We start from the raw sequence: 7,057 nt of genomic DNA on the forward strand, positions 1-7,057 counted from the left end.
TGATCTGATCCAACAGACGAGCTACTGTTGATCAAACTGCTGAAGAAGTTAATGCTGGTTCTGATAGAAAGGGGTCAGAATACACAGTGCAGGACGGGTCAGGGCTGTTTGGGCAGCAAAAGGGGACCAACACAATATTAGGCAGGTGGTCATAATGTTATGCCTGGTCAGTGTATGTATGTGTGTAAGATCTAAGATGGTGTGTATATTTATATATATATGTTTTTAGACCAAAGCCACAACCTTCAGACTCTCAGCATTAAGTATTTTCACTCAGAAGACTTTTCTTTAACACTCCTTTTATTTATTCAGTTTCAGAGTTTCAGATCAGATCAGTTTTCCTTTCAGATCAGATGGATATTACTTACAGACACTGATTAGTCATTAATAATAATTAGATACTCAATCATATGCTCAATTATATCAAACAAGATCAAATCAGAAGCTGATTCAAGACTTCTAAGTCAGAAGTCATTTCATATATATGTATATACCTCGGACTCTACCTCAGGCACCTCAACCACATTCCCTGAGATTTTGTACTTGAGAGAATTCCAGTCCAGCACATTCCCACGATCACCCAGGGCTTGATTCCCATAAATCTGGTTGATCTGACCTGGACCCAGCACACTGTCCCACATGTGTACGTCTGTAATCTCACCCACAAAGCTCTGTTTTTTTTCGAAGTTGCCCAGATTTGAGTCAGGATCCTGTCCGATAATTATCGCACCATCTCCATTCACACTAAACCCACGTCTGTAGATTTTCAGCATGCTGCGCCGACCGTTCACCCAAAAGGCGGTGGCTCCGGTGCTCGACTCCCAGGTGACACACAGGTGAGTGGGGACAGCGGTCAGCGGCGGTAGATTAAACGTAACCCCGTCATCACTGCTTCTCAGGTAAAGGGAGTATCCTCCTTTTTCCTGCCACACGTTGAGCTCGTCAGCTTGGCTAGTGCGGTAAGCGAACAGGATGGTCTCACGGTTACTGTTGAGTTCAGAGGACATGCGCATGCAGAGTGAAGGCCTGAAAATTCAGAGGTTTCTCCGGAGTGAGCTGCACATAGGCAGTGTCTGACTCCTGAGGGAACAACATCACCTTACCTAGTGTTGAAGGGGAAAACATTTCACATGAATGATTTTTAAAAAAAACATATATATATACGTATACAGCAGGTAAAAAATATTGAACACCATCATATATATACATGCTAAGAAATCATACTATAGAGATCCATAAATTGAGTTATGTGCAATAATGTGAAATGAAACTGGGAAAACAGTATTGAACACATGAAGAAAGGGAGGTGTAAAAAGGCAGGGAAAGCCAAGACACCAGCAACACACCAGTCCTGCCCGCTGGTCAGGGCAAATTAATATCAGCTGGTTCAGTCACAACTGATGGCCTATAAATATATAATATAAGGAGTATCTTTACCAAGAGGTGTCACACAAGAAATGTGTCATGATGGGTAAAAGCAAAGAGCTCCCTCAAGACCTTACTGATACTGATGGTATTGTTCACAGAAGGATCTCAAAACTTCTAAATGTTCGAGAGAGCACAGTTGGGGCCATAATCCAGAAATGGAAAGAACATTGTTTCACCATGAACCGGCCACACCCAGGTGCTCCTCACAAGATTTCTGAGATTTCCTGGTCAAGCTCCTCTCTATTTTAATTTACTAATTAAATTATTATTATGTTATTGATGACTGCTTTATTATTATTTAACTTTTGAAATATATGACACATTATAAAATGTGTGCTTAGTAAAACAACCAGGTAATTGTAAGTTTTATTTTTCATCATATATGATATTATTATTATTTTATTTATTTATTTTTTCCACTAAAACCCAAATGTCAGTGGATGTTAAAAGGTAACACATCCCTGTAAAAATAGGAGCAAGGTTTTATGATGTAAAAAATAAAAACCAAGATAAATCTGTGGCAGATCTTTTTCCACTTTTAATGTGATACAACAACATTCAAGTGAAAATGAATTAGAAACATTTTAAGAAAAAAAAAGGTTTATAAAAACTTACGTTTAAGGGTTGAGGCCAGAGCGAGGGGGAGCAACAGCAGCACCAACAGATTCTTCATCGTACTGCGTGTCAGAATTCAAATCAATAATAAATACAGAGTTTATAACTGAATACATTTTATAACTGAATGCTGTCACATACACTATATTGCCAAAAGTATTCGCTCACCTGCCTTGACTCACATATGAACTTAAGTGACATCCCATTCCTAATCCATAGGGTTCAATATGACGTCGGTCCACCCTTTGCAGCTATAACAGCTTCAACTCTTCTGGGAAGGCTGTCCACAAGGTTTAGGAGTGTGTTTATGGGAAGTTTTGACCATTCTTCCAGAAGCGCATTTGTGAGGTCAGGCACTGATGTTGGACGAGAAGGCCTGGCTCTCAGTCTCCGCTCTAATTCATCCCAAAGGTGTTCTATGGGGTTGAGGTCAGGACTCTGTGCAGGCCAGTCAAGTTCCTCCACACCAGACTCTGTCATCCATGTCTTTATGGACCTTGCTTTGGTCACTGGTGCACAGTCATGTTGGAAGAGGAAGGGGCCAGCTCCAAACTGTTCCCACAAAGTTGGGAGCATGGAATTGTCCAAAATGTCTTGGTTTGCTGAAGCATTCAGAGTTCCTTTCACTGGAACTAAGGGGCCAAGCCCAGCTCCTGAAAAACAACCCCACACCATAATCCCCCCTCCACCAAACTTTACACTTGGCACAATGCAGTCAGACAAGTACCGTTCTCCTGGCAACCGCCAAACCCAGACTCGTCCATCAGATTGCCAGATGGAGAAGCGCGATTCGTCCCTCCAGAGAACGCGTCTCCACTGCTCTAGAGTCCAGTGGCGGCGTGCTTTACACCACTGCATCCGACGCTTTGCATTGCACTTGGTGATGTATGGCTTGGATGCAGCTGCTCGGCCATGGAAACCCATTCCATGAAGCTCTCTGCGCACTGTTCTTGAGCTCATCTGAAGGCCACATGAAGTTTGGAGGTCTGTAGCGATTGACTCTGCAGAAAGTTGGCGACCTCTTCGCACTATGCGCCTCAGCATCCACTGACCCCGCTCCGTCAGTTTACGTGGCCTACCACTTCGTGGCTGAGTTGCTGTCGTTCCCAAACACTTCCACGTTCTTATAATACAACTGTGGAATATTTAGGAGCGAGGAAATTTCAAGACTGGATTTGTTGCACAGGTGGCATCCTATCACAGTTCCACGCTGGAATTCACTGAGCTCCTGAGAGCGACCCATTCTTTCACAAATGTTTGTAAAAACAGTCTGCATGCCTAGGTGCTTGATTTTATACACCTGTGGCCATGGAAGTGATTGGAACACCTGATTCTGATTATTTGGATGGGTGAGTGAATACTTTTGGCAATATAGTGTATGTGTCACACATATGCTGTCCCCACACTAAATTCTCTGCTCAATTTCAGACTGTGGTCAGTTCAAGAAGTTCTAGAAGTTTCTCAGTCTAGCAGATTCATTTTTACGTAGTCTTTATTTGTCACATACTATATATTACAGCTCAGTGAAATTCTTTCTTCACATATCCCATCCTTGGGGGTAGGAGTCAGAGCTCAGGGTCAACCATGATACAGCACCCCTGGAGCAGGGTGGGTTGGGGGCCTTGCTCAAGGGCCCAACAGTGTTGGGGCTTGAACCCTGATCTTCTGGTCAATGACCCAGAGCCTTAACCACTTGAGTCCCCATTGTGTTAAACTTCTCTCTTTGGAGCTTGATAACTAATTGTTTGTCTGAGTATTAATCTGGTAACACAATTTTTTTTTCTTTTTTGAGCTTTTTGTACTGTTTGTTTCCACGAATGGTTTGACGTCAGACCAGTGAACTTTTCCCACTTTGTCACTAGTCCAGGGTTCACTCAACTCTTCACCCAGTAACTTTGATATTTCCCGTCATATGAGAAAAGTTACCACATATCCCTCAAACAAGACCCAGTGCTAACGTAAGCAAAATCAACATTTTTTAAGATATTTTGTTTGCAGATCTTTCAGTTTCTGGGTCCACTTGTTGTTTTATCTGTCCACATTTTAAGATATTAAAATTACTGCATTGTTAATTGTTAGCTGTTAAGTATAACTTATAAGTGTTTATTAGTTTAAAAATTACTAACAAAGAAAAGTTTCTGCTTTAAAAAGTTTTTAAACTCACACAAAACTATGTTACTTTCCATTACCTATTGTCAATACTGTTATGAAAAATAACAAAATATTTCATTTCATTGTCTGTACCGCTTATCTGATCTATACTCGGGTCACGGGGAGCCTGTGCCTATCTCAGGAGTCATCGGGCATCAAGGAAGGATACACCAAGGACAGAGTGCCAACCCATCGGAGGGCACACACACACACACACACACACATACACACACACACACACACACTACGGGCAATGTAGAGATTCCAATCAGTCTAGATGCATGTCTTTGGACTGTGGAGCGGAGCACCTGGAGGGAACCCACCAAGCACAGGGAGAACATGCAAACTCCACACACACACACACACACACACACACACAGTGAGTGGGAGCGAGACTCGAACCCAGGACATGTGAGGCGAACGTGCTAACCCCTAATCCACCGTGCCGCATAATAAAACATTATATTTATTATTATTTTTTGACCAGTAATTCAGTCTAGAAGTACAGAATAAATCAGTAATTATAGCATTCACCCTAAAACATACAGTGCCTTGCTGCAGAAGACACAGTTTAATACAGTAAAACAGTCTAATGTTACAGTAGGATATGGTATTTGTTAACATACTGTAAACATCACAGCAGTATTCCTGTGAAAATGTAAGTAAGTGTCTGGAAACCCAGTGGTCAGTATTTTACTTAGCCACTAATCTGAGTTTTTTCGTCCTTAATGAAGCATTAACACTACAGTGTCCTGTACCACCAAAGAGAATTTAATCTTATGAAACAACACAGCAGCTTTAACCAGATCGTGATGCTACAATAACAGAAACCTGAATGATGAATTAAACGTGTACTTACTTTCTTTTTCAGCGCCTAAATAAGAGAAATACAGCGTGTGGTGTGAAGGTGGAGAGATAACTACATCTATCTGGAGTGGGCAGATATCAGATCATGGACTGCTGTGAGCTTGTGTCATATTTCACCAGTGTTTACATTTGTATTCAAAGTCTAAAAGGTTATGCTGGTTATGAAACACAGACGTGTGAAGGCTTTCCAAAAGCCACATGCAGAAAGAACCAGAATTGATTATCTTCAGGTGAAAGACATTAAATTAAATATTGACCTAAAACAGCAGAAATCGCAATGTGGATTTAGCAATAATTGTGAAATAATGGATAATGTTTCAAATCTCGGAATAATCAAAATTCCAAATTGTGTCTTAACAAAATGGGGGAAAATGTTTTTATTTGAATTCCATTTCCTGCATTTACATACATTTAGGGCTATGGTGATACAAAATCCAGGAAATAATGAAGTTGATTATAATGATAAATGCTGTCAAAAAGAACAGTAGGCTATTAAACTGTGTATATAAAAAAGATGTCTTACTTTCTTTATTGTTTAATAGGGCCGATCACCAAGAAAATAATTTTATAAAGTCAAAAATGTTCACCATTAATGTTTTGTGTGTGAATAAAATGTAAATAATGTGAGACCCAATTTCCACTGTTAAACAAACTTTTATTTTAAACTGTGCGCTGTAGATGATAATGTAAAATAAATGACCTGTAGAACAGGATGTCTGTCAGAGACACGCCCACCAAACCACAGGGGTTTACAATAGAAACAGCAGAAAGCTTTATGAACTGTGTGTGTGTGTGTGTGTTACAGCATTTTTTCACAAAATTAATATGTAATATAATTTTATTATTTTTATAACAATTATATGAAAATGTTGATCATTACTTTAATAATTGTCTCTCATGCATAAACCACCACTCTTAGTTAATGAAGAAATTAAAATATTTACATTCCTGCTGCTAATTTTCTGTGCAGCACAAATACCTAAAGTAGAAACACTATATTATAGCAGGGTAGGAATAACCATCTGTACTCCTTACTGCTGTAATCCAAAAGGATGGAACATTAATAACACAATAGATACACTACTGATCTGGTACAGGATACAGGATTCTCACACAATCTCACAAACATAAAAAATATCAAGGACATTGTCCTCCATCTGTCCATTCAATCCCATCTCTCCATGTGTCCTAACTGTCCACCTCATCTGTCCTCTGATATGAAAACCACTGAGTTTTCATCACACCTGTTCATTACACCTGTTCATTATACCTGTTCATTATACCTGTTCATTATACTTGTTCATTATACCTGTTCATTATACCTGTTCATTACACCTGTTCATTATACCTGTTCATTACACCTGTTCATCACACCTGTTCATCACACCTGTTCATTATACCTGTTCATTACACCTGTTCATTACACCTGTTCATTATACCTGTTCATTATACCTGTTCATCACACCTGTTCATTACACCTGTTCATTATACCTGTTCATTATACCTGTTCATTATACCTGTTCATTATACCTGTTCATTATACCTGTTCATCACACCTGTTCATCACACCTGTTCATTACACCTGTTCATTATACCTGTTCATTACACCTGTTCATTATACCTGTTCATTATACCTGTTCATCACACCTGTTCATTACACCTGTTCATCACACCTGTTCATCACACCTGTTCATTACACCTGTTCATTACACCTGTTCATCACACCTGTTCATTACACCTGTTCATTACACCTGTTCATCACACCTGTTCATTACACCTGTTCATCACACCTGTTCATTACACCTGTTCATTACACCTGTTCATCACACCTGTTCATTACACCTGTTCATTACACCTGTTCATTATACCTGTTCATCACACCTGTTCATTACACCTGTTCATTATACCTGTTCATCACACCTGTTCATTACACCTGTTCATTATACCTGTTCATTATACCTGTTCATTATACCTGTTCATCACACCTGTTCATTAT

The 7,057-nt window shown here is 39.7% G+C and overlaps 1 pseudogene; it reads right to left on the bottom strand.

Moving 5' to 3' along the window:
* Window positions 1–282: 282 nt before the first annotated feature.
* On the bottom strand, window positions 283–5,203 carry LOC131361297 (C-reactive protein-like; annotated as a pseudogene).
* Window positions 5,204–7,057: the final 1,854 nt, after the last annotated feature.

Source organism: Hemibagrus wyckioides, linkage group LG01 (genome assembly GCF_019097595.1).
Source record: "Hemibagrus wyckioides isolate EC202008001 linkage group LG01, SWU_Hwy_1.0, whole genome shotgun sequence".
In the NCBI taxonomy this organism is placed as follows: Eukaryota; Metazoa; Chordata; class Actinopteri; order Siluriformes; family Bagridae; genus Hemibagrus; species Hemibagrus wyckioides.